General features: G+C 37.6%; 1 protein-coding gene and 1 long non-coding RNA gene across 3 annotated transcripts in view; one reads left to right on the forward strand and one right to left on the reverse strand.

Moving 5' to 3' along the window:
- Positions 1-16,881, reverse strand: part of TTPA (alpha tocopherol transfer protein) — a 48,245-nt gene that overhangs the window by 25,050 nt on the left and 6,314 nt on the right. The window lies entirely within an intron of this gene.
- LOC138170589 (uncharacterized) lies at positions 10,522-16,206 on the forward strand. Its single transcript, XR_011170671.1, has 2 exons — positions 10,522-14,902; positions 16,027-16,206. It is a non-coding gene; the product is annotated as an uncharacterized lncRNA (long non-coding RNA).

A 16,881-nucleotide genomic window follows, 5' to 3' on the forward strand; every position in this document is an offset into this window, starting at 1 on the left:
AATGGTTGCACAGTTTGGAAAGCTGTGTACTTGATCTGTTTCTGTCTTGATAATTCTGTCTGTATATTCTGAAGTTTGGGGTGCTGACCTTTTTCCCCTGAACAAGGTAAATGATATGTATCTGACTGATTAAAGTAAGCTTGTTAACCCATTTTGAGTTGCTTTCCTTTATCAAAGCAGATCCAAGAACCTGTGGTGGCAGCCACCCTGAGGATGCTTGGGGTGCTTGCTGCTACATATTGTTCAATCTAAAAGATGTCTTCTCTTTCCCCATCTCCTGAAGCCAAGAAGCTAATGATTCACTCTTTTACATTCAGCAAAGTTTACCACATTATGATACTGATCAATATCAATTGCTGGGAGGAAACCCTTGAAATCCCAGAGAGGAATAATTTGGGAAGGAAATGAGTAGTGACTATGGTTCTGAAATCATAACCCCGAACTGTAACTATTCCTTGTTCAAGATTCTTAGAGACATTACTTCTTAGGGTTAGACAGACATATAGTCTTAGGGTTTAGACAGACATATAAAAGGGCACAGTGGTGGGGAGGGGGATGGGAGAAGGGAGAAGGAACATAACTGGTCATTCTTCTCTAAGAAAGAAAATACGTAGATATAACAAATGTTAAATAAGATAGTTTCCAGTAGATTTGTGCCTAAAGCACAAAGTACATTATTAATAGTTTTTTCTCTGACATGTGAACCTGTGTTAAAATTAGATGTAACCCATGATTTGTCACCCTGAGCGATAGACTCTTATTTTCTTTGCACAGGCTGTTGCTCATCCTTGGAATGTACAAACTCTTCACCTTTGCCTCTTAGAAACCCAAGTTTTCTTCAAAGCTCAGCAGTTCAGTTCAAACACCACCTCCAACATGAGGTTCTTCTTGATCCTTCTGGTTGCTAGGATCCCCCAAAGGCACTATATTTGTATTAATTTTATATATACATAGCTTTTATATTCTTATATGCATACATCTTCTCTCCTTCATAGAAAGTAAGTTCCTTGAGGGCAAGAAAGATTTTACTTTTCTCTTTGTATGCCATATAAAAAAGAAATTTTTTAAAGAAAAAAAATCAAGAAAACAAAAAAAAAAATCAGATGATATGCAACGTTCCACATCTGTGAACTCCCCATTTCTGCAAAGGGATGGGGAAAGTATTGTCTCATTTTTTCTATGGAATCAAGCTTGTTCTTTGTCATTTTATAGCATTTAATTTTGATTGTTTTTTGGTGATCGTTCTTTCCACTTGCACTGTTGTAGTCACTGCATATTCATAAGATTTCTAACTTTTGTGCTAACCTAATAATCACTGTTATTTATCTGAGCATCTCCCCTCCCATCTAGCTCACATATTTTTTTGTCCTTTGGAGGAACAAAGATAACTGAACAAATTAACCTTATAACACGAGAGACAACAGAAATAAATAAACTAATGAATAAACAAACATATAAACAATAAGACAGTTAAATAGACCAAGACTTGTTTAGAGGCTAGTAGGGGCAGAGGATACAACAGAGAGACAGCAGTTAAATTATGATGATAATTACTCTATTTCCCTCAAAGCCTGTTACCTTTTTCTGATTTCCCTATTTCTGTCAGTAGTTCCTTTCATTCTGCTTCCCAGGTTCATAACGTTGGGGCTACCTTTGACTCTTCCCTCTGCTTTTTCTCTTCGGTCAGTTAATAGGTTATGAACTTCATCTCCATTCCACCTTACATGCATCTTTACCCCCACCCCCTCCTTTCTATTCCTATTATCTCTACTTTAGTACCCTCATTACCACATGCTTCAGTTGGTGCAATAGTCTCATAAATTATTTTCTTACCTCAGTACTACTCCATGGTTGCCAAATAAATATTCCTCATGGGCAGATTTGATTCACCACTTGAGATCTTTGTTTCTTGAATTAAAAGTTACACTCCTTAATTTAGCATTCAAGGCTCTCCATAAATCTGACACTACATTACCTTTCCAGCTTTATTTTACTCTAATCCCTTGCACAAACTGTACACTACAGCTAAAATGCACTACTGCGTACACATACTTCCTATGTTCACAAGGTTCCTTATGGAAATCTTATTGAAATTCTTATGAGAAATCTTATTGAAATCTATTGAAATGCTTATGAGTGGAAATCAAATTGCAAATCCTTGCCTTTTGAAAATTTATATTCTACCAGACTGTACTCCTCTGGATTTCTCTTTGTTTCTGGCAAATGTGTGTCTAAAGCAGAATGTACGTTATTATTAGTTTTTCTTCGACACGAGCCCATGTTAAAATTAAATGGAACCTGTAGTCCATCACACTCTTCATCCTAGAACATCACATCAGCCCTAGAACTCAGACCTTGTCAGTATTCTCTGCCTCTGCTGTTCCTCCCTCAGTTGAAAGTGTGGAAGATTCTTTTGAGAACCTCCACTGGAGAGGATTCTGGGAAGATGGCAGAGTAGGTCAGAAAATTCCAAGCTCTCAAGATCTTTCCCCACAAAAGAGTTAAAATAACACCTTAGAGCAAACAAAGTGTGGGTGGAGATAAATAAGAACAGGGGCATAACCTGAGTCCCCCTGGGACAATTTGAGAAGATCAGTAGAAAAATCCCAGGAGGAGGTTTGGTCCCCGAGAAGAGTAAACACTTCCAGGATAGATTCCATTTTAACAGCAAACCATAAGCCTCTTAAAACAATAAGCAGCAAGTCCTAGGGTTAGTTGGTTTGAGAGGGTGTCTGGGTCCGAAAAGGTAAAGAGCAGTAGGAATGAGAAAGAACCAGCACCTGCCTGGTGAGTGCAGAAGAAGAGGGGCAGAAAGGCCCTGGCTGCGGGCACTTACAGGAGGCTGGAGGTTTGACTTTGGTGTCAGGCTGGAGGGAAGAACTGAAGATATGGGATAAGAGGCCCCATTTCCCATACCCCAGGGCTAGGGGTGACTACATATAACTAAGCTATCACCACACACCCACAAAAATGCACCACAAAGGAGAAATAATCCAACTATAGAAACCTATTATGGGAATAGAGATGACCAGGGTTCATCTTCAGAGGAGGAAACTGAAGTAAAGAAATCCCCAAAGAGTAATGTCAAATAGTCATATGTCCAAAAAGAATTTATAGAAGACCTTAGAAAAGACTTTAAAAATCAAATGACAATGATGAAGGAAAAACTAAAAAGAAAAGAAGAACAATTCAAGAAAAAGAAGAAGGGTATGAAAGGAAAGTCAACCAACTAGAAAAGGAGATTCAGAATCTTGAGGAAGAAAATGACACCTTGAAAATCAGAATTGGGCAAAGTGAAGTCAGTGAAATTATAAGAGCGCAAGAAATGATTAAACAAAATATCAATAATGAAAAAATAGAAAAAAATGAAACAAGAAAAACAAAAGATTTGGAGAATAGACCAAGAAGAGAAAATTTTAAAATAATTAAACTCACTGAAAGTTATGATCAAAAAAAGAATCTTGATACAATAATACAAGAAATAATTAAAGAAAATTGTCCTGAAGCATTAGAACAAGGGGGGAAAGTAGAAATAGAAAAAAAAAAATCATCAATCACCACTTAAAAGAGATTCTATGAGGAAAACCCATAGGAATATCATAGTCAAATTCCAAAACCCTCAGCTCAAGGAAAAAATATTAAAACATCAAGATTAAAACAATTTAAATATGATGGTACCACAGTTAGAATTAAACAAGACCTAGCAGCAGAGACATTCAAGTATTGCACACAACATATAGAAGAGCAAAAGAACTAGGGCTCCAGCCAAAAATATCATATCCTGCAAAGTTAACTATTATCTTGAATGGAAAAAAATGGACATTTGATAAACACTCAGATTTTCAAGACTTTATCTAAAAAAACCTGAACTTAATAGACTATTCAACATACAAGAACTAATATAAATATAAGGTACATAACAAAGACTGATTATAACAAATCCATAAGGACAGACTGTGTACTATATATATATATATGTATATATATATATGTATGTGTGTGTGTATGAATGTAAAATTTCTGTATAAGATTTTTGTTAATAATTGGGTAGTTTATGAGAAAGACTGGAGAAAACTTGGGCATGATATAAATTTAAAAAGGAAAACCATTTAGAAACATCTAAAAAGAGTAATTATTTTATACAAATGAGGTGTAAGAGAAAGAACTGATACATAGGAATTAGTTGGGGGAAGAGGGCTGGTAGTTCTGGTCACCTACTTTCATCAGGAATGGGTGTAAGAGAGAACAATACACATATATTTAAAAGAGTATAGAAGTCTTCTAAATTCAGAAGAAATAAAATGGTAGGGGCATAGGGAGGGGAGACAGGACAAGGGAGGGATCTTTAGAGGGGAGGGTGAGAGAATTAGGTAAACAGGGGTATAGAAGGGTGTTTAGATTTATGGGAATGGGATGATAGGGGAGGGATCCTTGGAGGGGAGTAGGCAAGTCACAGGAGGGCAAGGTAGTGGGTAAAAGTAGAGTAGAGGAGGTAGGAGGGATAGGAAACAAGAGATATGCATATACATAAAAACAAAGATCAGGAATAGAATAGGTTTGGGAACATATATGTATATGTGTATCATATACACACACACACACACACACACACACACACACACACACACACACACACACACACATATATATATAGCTACAGAGAAACACATTTAAACTTTATTGTGACCTTCTTGGGAGGAAGGGGGTTGAGGAGATGGGGAAAAAAAAGAACAAAAAAGTGCCAAGCAGAGTACAAAAGAAAACTCACAAGGAAGCAAAGAAAAGATGGCCAATTCTTAACTCAATGGGTATTATTTATTATATAGTCTTTCTTGAAATGAAAACTTGTTACATATCTTGAATCCTCTCTTACGTTCTGCTATGCACGACATGCTTTTGTTTCTTTCTAACTTTGTATTTAAGTTCCAGTATTTAAGTTTATGATCTGTTTTTTTTTTCTCTATTCTCTATTTGTGTTCTGGCATTTGAGTCTAAAATAAAATATTGGAAGAAAAAAAGAAAAGAACCTCCATTGAGGGAGGGTGCCCAGACCTGTCATCTCTTCATTTCCTACCAGGCTGAAATCCTCTGGACTTCTCTATAACATCTCTATTCCATCTGGTATATAGTAAGCCTTTAATAAATGCATGTTGATTAACTTATATCTTGCCCATCCTCTAAGAATCAGCTCAAATGTCATCTTTCCTATTTAAAAACTTCTTTGATCCTGAGTTCAGTGTATCTTTTCCTTGCATATCACTTATGTCCTTAACAAGTACCATTAGTATTATAGTTATTTGTGTAGGACATACCACCCCACCCACTCCCATAGACACCCCAGTAGAGTTTTAGGAGGGCAGGGACTGTTTAATTTAATCTGAATATCTTTCAGAACTTTCAAACACCACCTACAAAAGTATCTGAAATGGAACTAGAATTTTTTAAGATGAAATAAAAATGAATACATATGAAAGAAAGAAGTGAAATTAGCAAAATATTATCAGAGGGGGTAAAAGGAGCTGAATGTATCTTTTAAAATGGAAAGCAACTCACAAGGGAAAATTCTATTCTCAATTTGATTCTTACCAACAAGGAGAAACTAACAGAAACAATGGGAAACTTGGAGGGAAGTGACCATTCTATTTTAGACTTTGTGATAGAGGAGCAGGAACCCTGAGAATAGTTTGATATACAATCCAGATTTTTGAAGAGCAGATTTCAGAGAGCTCAAAGGAAGTATAGACAGGATCCCACTGACTAAAATTCTAAAGGGAAAGTCAGTTAAGAAAAGGGTTAGAGTGGACAACAGGTATAGAATAAAGAATACATTTTCAGACATGGCCAATATGATTTATTTTGCACAGCTGTATTTACTTGTTACAGGGGGAGAGAGAGAAGTAGTGACAACGAACTCTGAAAAAGAAAACAACACTAATAAAACGTTTTGAAAAGCACATCAGTCATCCAAAGTGAGCAGAACCAGAACATTGTACACAGTAACAGCAATATTGTATCATGAAGAATTGTGAATGACTTAGCTATTCTCAACAATACAATGATTCAAAGACAATCCCAAAAGACTCATGATGAAAAATTTTATCTGCCTCCAAAGAAAGAAGTGATGTTGTCTGAATACAGATGCATATCATCCATTTTTCTTTGTTTCTTTTCCTTCCTTCCTTCCTTCCTTCCTTCCTTCCTTCCTTCCTTCCTTCCTTCCTTCCTTCCTTCCTTCCTTCCTTCCTTCCTTCCATTTTCCTGCACAAAATGACTAGCATGGAAATGTTTTACATAATTGCAAGTGTATAACTTGGAGCTTATCATCTCAAGGAGCAGGGAGGGAGGGACAGAATTTAGAACTCAAAACTTAAGAAAAAGAACGCTAAAAAAATTGTTTTTACACATAATTGGGAAAACGTAAAATTTTATTTTAAAGAATAAAGCATAAGCTATTTGAAAACAAATTCTATTAAAAATTTCCATCAATTCATAAGCATTTATTAAGTATTTACTATGCACCAGACACTATGCTAAGTACTAGAAACACAAAGAAAAGGAAAAAAAGGTAGCTCCTGCCCTTGAGGGAGATACCAAACAAACAGATATGCATAAATAAGCCATGAGAAATAATCAACAGAGGGAAAACTATAGACTTAAGAGAGGTTGGGAGAAACTTCCTGTGGAAGGTAGAATTTTAGTTAGGACTTGGAAGAAGTCAAGGAAGTCAAAAGGCAGAGATGAGGAGGGAGAACATGCCATGCCAGCCATGGGGGAGAGCCAGGAAAAATGCCCAGAGCCAAGTGTCCTGTTCATGGAACAGAATGGAGGCCAGTGTTACTGAATGGAAGAATACGTGTTGGGAAGTAAGGTGTAAGAAAACTGGAAAGGTAGGAGGAGCTAGGTTATGAAGGGCTTTGGATGCCCAAAAGAGGACTTTACATTTAATCTTCGAGATGATGGAGATTCACTAAAGTTTACTGGGGGACAAGGGAGGGGAATACCATGATCAGGTCTGTGCTATAGGAATATTACTTTGGTAGTTAAATGGCGGATGGAGTGGAATGGGGAGAGACTTGAGGCAGACAGACCCATCAGTGGGCTATTGTAATGGTCCATGTGTGAGATGATGAGGTCTTGAAACAAGGTGATGGCAGTGACAGAGGAAAGAAAATGGCATATTTGAGAGAGGTTGCAAAGGTAAAATCAATAGGTCTTGGCAACAGATTGGATATTCGGGAAGGCAGTGTTGGAAAGAGGTAGTGAAGAGGCAAGGATGACATCTAGATTGTGAACCTAGGGGATCTGGCAGGATGGTAGTGCCCTGGACAGCAGAGTAAGGAAGTTTGGAAGGAAGACGGGTTCGGGGGAAAGACAACAAATTCTGTTGTGGACACGTATCATTTAAGATATCTTTTGGACATTCAGTTTGAGACGTCTGAAAGGTTGTGGGAGATCTGAGAAAAAGTCAGAAGTCAAGGATGAAATAGGAAGGTCCTATTGGATGATAGATTCAGAGCTGGAAGGGATCCTTGGGGTAATCTAATTCATTACTTCCATTTTACAGATGAGGAAACTAAGGATATATGAGATTAAGTGGCTAGTCCAAGATTATACAGGTAGCTGAGTGCTAGAGCAAGAATTTGAAGCCATGTTCTCTGACTTCAAATCCAGCTTTCCAGTGGATAGAGTGCTGGTCCTGGAATCAGGAAGCCTCATCTTTGTGAGTTCAAATCTGGCCTCAGACATTCATTAGCTGTGTGACCCTGAGCAAGTCACTTAACGCTGTTTATTTATTCATTTGTAAAATGAGCTGGAGAAAAAAATGGCAAACCAGTTCAGTATTTTTTGCCAATAAAACCCAAAACAGAGTCACAAAGAGTCAGTCACAACTGAAACAAGTGAACAACAACAAAACAACAATGAAATTCTGAAGACACAAAGAGAAACAATTTATGAGGAAGAAACAGAAAATTGCCTAAAAAGGCCTATTTGTATTAGTTGACAGGAAATCAATCAATCAATTTAAGTGTTTAAAAGACACATAGAAGATGGAACCAAGGAAAACAAAAAAGATATTACATGGTAGCATGATACTCTAAAGGTGTAAAGCTTGAAATGAGTTGAGGTTTTAGAGAAAAGCTAAGGACAATCACCTATAGAGCAAAGAGGTTTTTAAAATGACTTGCTCAAATTACAGGCAGAGTCAGGATTTGAACCCAGGTCCAATTACTCCAAATCAGTTTTGTTTTGTTCTTCTCTCCACTCAAAAGTATTATATGAAATTAAGTTCTAAATAATTAATAAGAAAAATGCATATTAAAAGAGCCCTAAAGTTTCACCTCACCTCTTGAAAATTAGCAAAGATGTCAAAAACTGCAGTAAGTTTCTCATCTTTGTAGAAATGCCTGGGACTAAGGGAACAGAATGTTGCATACGTTGGCAAACATGGTCATTGCAATCAGTTGTCTTGGCTTAGCTATTTTTCCTTGTTATGAGGGGACTTAATAAGGGAGAAGGTTTAAAGGCAGGAGGAACAGAGTAGGAAATATTCAGAAATGACTAAACATATACGTGTAAATGTATGCAAACATAAAAGGCATCAATAATATTTATTGTTAAAAATAGAAGAAAAAAAAACAGAAGAAATAAAAAGTAAAAAATTGACACCTAGAAATGAACACAAATACCCTATGTAAAGTTTTCAAGACCAGGACAGAGAATAGTGATAATACCACCTCCTTATTTCCAGATGCTATGCTTCTTTTAATATGATCTAATATTTCTTTCTTGTGTGCCAAACCACACTGCTGACTCACAGGGATCTTAAAATCTACTGAAACTGTCAGATATAGATGAAATTCTGGCACAACATGCCTATCTCATCTTGATTTTTTTACCTCAATAAATTTTATCTAATTAGATTCAGTTCTGATGTTCTAGCTTGTCAATATATTTCTGAATGTTCAGTGTGTTAGTTATCCATTATAGCTTTGTGTAATCTGCAAATTTGATGAGCATGATCTCTATTATATTTATCCATGTCACTGACCAACATGCAAAAGAGAATAGGGTTTATTTTCAAAAGAGGAGAGAATGGAGTTTAAAAACCATATATATATATATATATATATATATATATATATATATATATATATCAGTGAACCTGACTGATTTCTGGCAAAATTCCAGAAAATATTATTAAACATAGGTTTAGTGAACATTTAGAAAAGGAAGCAGTGACCACAAAGTCAGTATGGCTTCATCAAGAAAAGCTACTATCAGACTAGCCTTAATTTTTGTTTTTTGGCGAGGTTACTAAGCTCACTTGTTATTGTTAAGTTGTTTTTCTGTTGTATCTGACTTTTCAAGACACTATTTGGGGTTTTCTTTTTTTCTTTTTGTCTTTTTGGAGGGGGGAAGACAGGGCAACTGGGGTTAAGTGATTTGACTAAGGTCAAACAACTAGTAAGTGTTAAGTGTCTGAGGCCTCATTTGAACTCAAGTCCTCCTGACTCCAGGGCCCATACTTTACTTATTGTGCCACCTAGCTGCCCCTATTTGGGGCTTTCTTGGCAAAGGTCCTGAAGTGGTTTCCCATTTCCTTCTCCAGCTCATTTTACAGATGAGAAAACTGAGGCAAACAGGGTTAAGTGACTTGCCTAGGGTCATACAGCTAGTAAGTGTTTGAGGCCAGATTTGAACACAGGAAGATGATTCTTCCTAACTCCAGGCCAAGCACTCTATCACCTAGCACCACCTAGCTGCCCCTACTAAACTGGCAGATCAAGAGAATTCAAGATTCGGGAGCAAAGAAACATAGTAGAATACGTTTTTTATAAACCAAAGGACAAGAAATACTTATTAGATAAAGATTCCCTATTCAATCAAAGCTTGAGAAATAGAAAAGAAATATGATAGAAATCAGGTTTGGATCAACATCTAAAGTCATATCCCACAATAAACTACAAATAAACACATGACCTAAATATAAAAGGTCATATCATTAAAAAAAAAAACTTTTGAGGAGACCCCATGTATTACAAAATATTTATAGCAGCACTTTTTGTAATGGCTAAAAACTAGGGAAAAGTACATGTCCATCATCTGAGAAATAGCTAAACAAACTGTGGTACATGAATGTAGTAGAATATTGCTGTGCCAAAAAAAAATGATGTGTGATGAATAAAGAGAGACTTGGATCTTCTATATGAAGTGAAACAGAGTGAAGTAATCAGATCCAAGAAAACAAACACACAATAACTACAAGATTAAAAAAAGAGAAAGAAAATCCCCCAAAAGTAAATGCAGTAAAATTACAAAGATCAAACAGGGCTTAGAATGAAGAGAAATGAGAAGACATTCCTAACCTACCTCTTTGTGGAGATGGGAAGTCCACAGAGATTACACATTGTACGTCTTTTCCGATTTTTTCAATGCTTAATTTGATTTTTTCCTGTCCAAAATATACTATTTATCATATGGGATGGCTCTCTGGGGGAAAGGGAAAGGAATAAATAAGGATACATGGGATGCTATAAGAAGCAAAGTATCAATAAAATTTATTTTAAAATATTAGAAGAGAAAGGAAGGAGAGCCCTATCATAGCTTTGGTTAGGAGAAAAATATTCTCTTAAAAATTTTTTTTTAATAATTGTTTTTATCAGCCTAAACTCACATTCCTGCCCTCCCTTGGGAACCTTTTCTGAAAACAAAAGAAAAACAAAACCCACTGCAAACATGTATAGTCAATCAGAACAAATTTCCACATTGGCCATGTCTTGCAAAATATTTCTCTCATTCTGCATTCAATCTCGTACCTCTCTATCAGGAGGTAGGCAGCATGCTTCATCACTTGTCCTCAGCAATTGTGGCTGGTCATTGCACCAGTAAGAGTTCAGCATAATAATATTCCATCATATGTGTACACCATAACTTATTCATCCCTTCTCCAATTATTGGTACCCCCTCACGTTCTTATTTTTTGTCATCTCAAAAAGAACTATAATTATTTTTGTACATCCTTAGAGTTTGTTTTGATTAGGTCTGATCCTTCCCTTAATGTACTCTCCCTCTAATTTCTCTTCCCTGCTTCTTTTTCTTCCCATCCCTTACTGAGTGAAATGTATCCTGTACCCAACTGTGTGTGTGTGTGTGTGTGTGTGTGCTTCCTTCTTTTGACGGGTTCAGATGTGAGATTCAAGTGTGGGCTGCTCTACCCCACCCCCTCTCCTTTTGTTATTCAATTGTTTCAATCATGTCTGACTGGAGTGGTTTGCCATTTCCTTCTCCAGCTCATTTTACAGATGAGGAAACTGAGGCAAAACAGGGTCAAGTTACTTGCCCAGGGTCACATAGTTTGTAAGTGTCTGAATTTGGACTTGAACTTGGGTCTTCCTGATTGTAGACCCAGAGCTCTATCCACTGTAGGTATCTAATAAAAGCTTATTTTAACCACCCATCCCCACTTGCTAGGGATTATTCTTCCATCAGCATAAGGAGTGCTGTATCTGGATTCATAGAACTAAATCCTGGCTCAACCACTCACTACCTGTGAGACCTTGAATAAGTTATTTTACTTCTCAAAGCTTCAGTTTCTTCATCAGTCAAAACATGCAATAAAACTACATAACCTCTAAGAATCCTTGCACCTCTAAATCTATTTTCCTTCTTCCTGTTTCTTATAGAACCATCTCACCAAGGTTATTAGTTCTATAAAATATTTACTCATGATGGTAAAAAACCAATTATGGTCAAATAAAAGCATCCACTAAGCATCTCACTCCATGCCCCTCATCTAGCCCTCCTCTAATTGCCCAAGCAAGAAGGGAGGGGCAACAATCCAGAACGACAGTTCTTGGATCCTTTTAGCCAACAGCTGGACAAAAGAGACTTCATTCATGAGCTAGGCAACTGCTTACAGTGGGCTGATGGATGCCATGACCGCAGCGTGGTTTAGTGTCTCCCCAACACTACCTGTGCTCCTGGGAGCATGAGGCAGCTGTAAGTGATTTTGTCAGCAGCCTTACCTCCTTCTCACCTTCAGTGATCATCTTCCTCAACTGACACTGCAGACACATACCAACCTATGTCTCTTTTTCCCCTTCCTTTATGTTTAGTCCTGACAAAGTCGGTTGGGTTTCTCAAAATGCGGTAGCATTGTCAGGGTATTACAGTCCTCCCCAGGCAAAAGGCACTGTGTGAGCAAGTTGGCTTAGCCTCTGAGGTCATTATTCTTCCCTAAATCCTAGCATTTGCTCCCATCAACCACCCCCAATCTTTTCATTCTACCTTTAAAGAAACAAAAACTCTCTTCCCTACAACTGGGGAAAGCACCAGCATCCCCTCAGGTACCAAGGCTCACCACCTAGCAGTCACACTTTACTACTCACTCTCTTACTCCCCTATCTAATCTGGTGCCAAGGCCTGTCAATTTCATCTTCACAGCATCTCTTGCATATGACCCCTCCTTTCCTTTGACATTGCCACTACCCTTGTTCAGGCTCTCATTTTGTCACACCTGGCCTTCTGCAATAGCCTGCTGGCTGGTGTGCCAAGGCTCAGTCCCAGGGTAGAGTGCCAAAGATAAGTGGATTAACTTCCACAAGACAAATCTATCCCCACACTCGTGTTTCCTCCACTTAACTGAAGTATAGGGTCTGATTGTGTCACCTTCCTATGCAATAACTCCACTGGCTCCTTATCACCTCCAGGATTAAATATGAAATCCTCCACTATCGATCAAAGGTGTTCATAACCTGATCTGTTCCTAACTCTTTCCTCATCTCCTCCTCTTCATTTCCCTTTTCCTTCCAGACCCACCTACAATCCCATCTTCTACAGGAAGCCTTTCCCAATCCCCTCTTAATTCTATGTCTTCTTTATGCTGATCATTTCCAGTCTATCCTGTTTATAGTTTGTCTCTGTGTTGTCTCTATTCGACATTGCTCCTTGAAAGCAGACTATTTTTTGTACTTTTTTTGCATCCTTAATGCTTAGCACAATGCCTGGCATTAATTAAGTGTTTAATTAATATTTGACTGAAAATGATGACTAAGGGGAAAAAAAGTTTTATCTATGGAGTCAAAGGGATGGGAAACAGAGTGATAGGGAAGTCAACTGGCATACTTTTTTCCAGAGGCAATGATAGCAATGATTTGATTACTGTATCTAGCCATGAAACATAAAGGATGAGAGGTAGGTATGTACATGGTTTTAGGGAAGACAGTCCTAAGACCAGCTAAAGAAATTTGCATTCATTCAATCAAGATGACTATGCCTTTAGTGGAAGGTCCGGAGATGGATAGATTAACTTCCAGGGAGTAAGGCTGTAGATATTAGAAGTTTGGTTCCTGGTATTAGTTCAAGGTGGAAGTAGCAAGGCAGGCGGTAAGCTGACCTGGAGAACCAGCTACAAGGCCTGATGCAGGGCAGGAGGACATAAGAGATTAGATAAATTCAGTGACTTGTAAAGGCACTTCAGAGTTCTAAATCTGTGATCTTATAGCATGATACATCAAAATAACTCCACCTATTATCAGAGGAAAATGAAATGAATAATAATCAATTAATGAGCACTTATTAAGTATCTACTATGTGCCATGAACAATATTTGGGATAAAATAAAACAGATGCTACCCTCAGGTTAAAAAAGTTTTTTGATCACAGTATTCCATTTAATGAGAATTACCCTCACTCCCAAATTATGCAAGTTAAATGAACTAATATATACTGTAATGATATTGCGAAACTGAACAATGAGGTGAAATACAGACATCTTTCAGGGCATTATGTGTCTGGCAGCTTCTACTGGACCACCATACCATGAGATTGCCTTATATAAAGACATTCCTTTAGCACAAATGTAAAAATATATATGCATCTTTCTTTTTTTTTTGGTCTTTTTTTGGAGGTGGGGAAGGCAGGGCAAGTGGGGTTAAGTGACTTGCCCAAGGTCACACAGCTAGCAAGCGTGTCAAGTGTCTGGGGCCAAATTTGAACTCAGGTCCTCTGGACTCCAGGCCCAGCGCTCTATCACTGTGCCACCCAGTTGCCCCATATGCATATTTATTATGGTGTTCAGTTGTGTCCAACTGTTCTTCTCCAGTTCATTTTACAGATGAGGAAACAGGGGTTAAGTAACTTGCCAAGGGCCATATAGGAAGGTGAGTCTTCTTAACTCCATGACCCAAGTGCTATCCACTGTGCCACCTAGCTGTGTGTGGTACAGAAATAAAATAGTGCCAATCCTTTTTTGGAGATGTAAGGTACAGCCATGATGTAAGGGGTGCTCAGGGAGGACTAGCACCTCTGGTGTGAGGGCTTGTCAAGCTCTTTTCAGGGCTGTTTACCCATCTTTGGTGTCTACTTTGCACTCAACTCTCGCCTATGGCTCCAAGAAAGTGCAGCATGCTCAGTGGCCACACCCTGATAAACTTTCTTGACAAACAGGTTAAAACAGGTTGAGGGAAACAGATGGGCCTCAAACTCATTAGTGAGATAGGGGGATGTCTGCCTAAAGCATGTGAAGACTTCTCTCAGCAGAATGAGAAGATGAAAACAACTTGTTCCAACAGCCATGAAGGCAGCTGAAGCGGGCACTATGCAATGTAGAACTTAGCTGGACATTGAAGATGCTATTGTCATCCACTGCATCCTGGGCCATTGCCAGTTGTCCTGACTTTTGTATTGTCACTGGGCTTTGATGACTTTGAAAGATAGAGTGAGGCTATGATGACTCTGAGTAACTCTGCCTCCCTTAATTCATGAATAAGTCAAGACATCATTGGTTCTCTTCAAAAATGAAGGATAAACAAGATGTACAGTCAAGCCGGATCAACATCATCTGTTTTCGCCTTCATGGTTTCAAGAGAGAGATGAAGCTGAGAAGAATGGAGGAGGGAAGGTAAAGAAGCTCATGTCAAACGTCTTAATCTTCTCAACTTGCTCTATGGTTTACTTGAAATAGAATCCTTTATCAAGGATGTAATCTCCAATTATAACATTGTTTCTAGGGGAAAATTCAGTCTACTTTGCTACAAGGTAACCCCCTTTATAATATAATATCCTTTCATTTGTCAAAGTGGAAAGCAGAGACTAGACAAAGCAGTGACCAAAAGCATAAGATCGAGCACAGAATTAGAAACAAAGTCATGGGGTACCTCCACCAGCCATGCTGCCTTTTTTTCAAAATAGTGAGTGCACAGAAGATGCCATTGTTGGTACCTTCCTTCTACAAATGGAAAAGCCTAGTTTGGAATATGTTTTCTTTTCCAATAACTGCTAGATAGAAAGTTCTAGTGCAAGCAAATAAATTATTAACCACTACTGAGCAACTTTCAAATAATTCAGTGAACAGGCACAAAGGGAGAAAAATATTGGCATTGCATGAATGTCCTTTATTGTGAAGCCTCTTTGCTATGATGAAAAATAAGTAAACAATCACTTAAAATGTCATTTTGTTTTAGTTATTTATCCTTTGTACATGAATATATTCCCATACTACTGTGTGAAATCACTCAAATATAACAGAAAGTCTAATGTTTTTATATGGAATATTTCTAGTTAATGAGGAATATGAAAGTGAGGGCATAAGCAAAATATGTAATATTAGGAAAGGCTGTGTGGAAAGCAGAGGATTGAAAATCGGGTTCTGTGGGGAAAATGTTGAAGAAACTAGAGCTGTTTATGCTAGGAAAAAGCCCGGCACAGGAATTACTTAATTATCAAGCTTGGGAGGGGCTATGTAAATAATGGTCAGCAGAGGTTTCCCAAGTATCCTGAAGACTATAAAATTTGTTTCAAATTGTAGTGAAGAATACTTAATTATAGTAACACTTTATCAATTTAATAGAACTCATGATCAAGAGAGCTGGGATTCCTTGATATTTTAATTTAACTGAAATACTTAAAAAATCTTCAAGCAATCAACATGTTCACATTACTAAGAGGTACAGGGAGGCAGTGAAAGAAAAGAAAAACAAAATTGTTTTCAAACTTTCACCTTTTCCCTTTTCTTCTCCTTCACAGAAAAGCAAAGAGAACCATTCAAAGGCCTTGATTCATTTCCAGTTGATTTGCAACATAGTACTTGCTTCAAATTAACCAACTGCTTCCTGGAAGACATGGTACAATAGCAAACGTAGTCTTGTGTCACATTTTTTTAGCCGTATTTTTGGATTAATTAAATAAATCACGCAGAAAATATAACATGGAGATTTTGTTAAGTCATTTTAGTTGTGTCAGACTTTTTGCGATCCCATTTGTGGTTTTCTTGGCAAGGATACTAGAGTGGTTTGCCATTTCTTTCTCCAGCTCATTTAACAGATGAGGAAACTGAGGCAAACAGTGATTTGCCCAGGGTCATACAGCTAGGAAGCATCTGAGGCCAGATTTGAACTCACAAAGATGGGTCTTCCTGACTCCAGGTTCAATGCTCTATCCTCAGTACCACCTAGTAATAAATGTAATAAATGCTAGTTATTTAGAATTAGAAGACCTGGATTAAAAATCCCAGGTCATTATTTGCTACCAATATAATCTTGGACAACTCACTTGATCACTCTTGGCCTTTCTTTTCTTCCTTTGTAAAATAAAGAGGGGCTGGAGGGGAGGTATCAACTAGGCATCCTTTAAATCTATTACCCAACTGGATGTTGAATGAAAACAACTGACAATCTTATTCGTTGCTAAAGTTGCATGCAAGGAAAGTCTTCCTTCGGTTACCACTTCCTTTCTTCATCATTGCTCTTTTTTTTTCTTTTCATCATTCTTCTTTATGACCGCCTGGAAATGTACATCAATGTGGTGGTAATATATCTTCGAATGTATGCTGAAAAGGCATGGCATTGTCCCACAAATTTAAATCCTGGTACTGCCTCTTAC

Source organism: Petaurus breviceps, unplaced genomic scaffold (assembly GCF_028583685.1).
Source record: "Petaurus breviceps papuanus isolate PSGF00001 unplaced genomic scaffold, PetGlider_PUasm1.0 38, whole genome shotgun sequence".
Classification (NCBI taxonomy): Eukaryota; Metazoa; Chordata; class Mammalia; order Diprotodontia; family Petauridae; genus Petaurus; species Petaurus breviceps.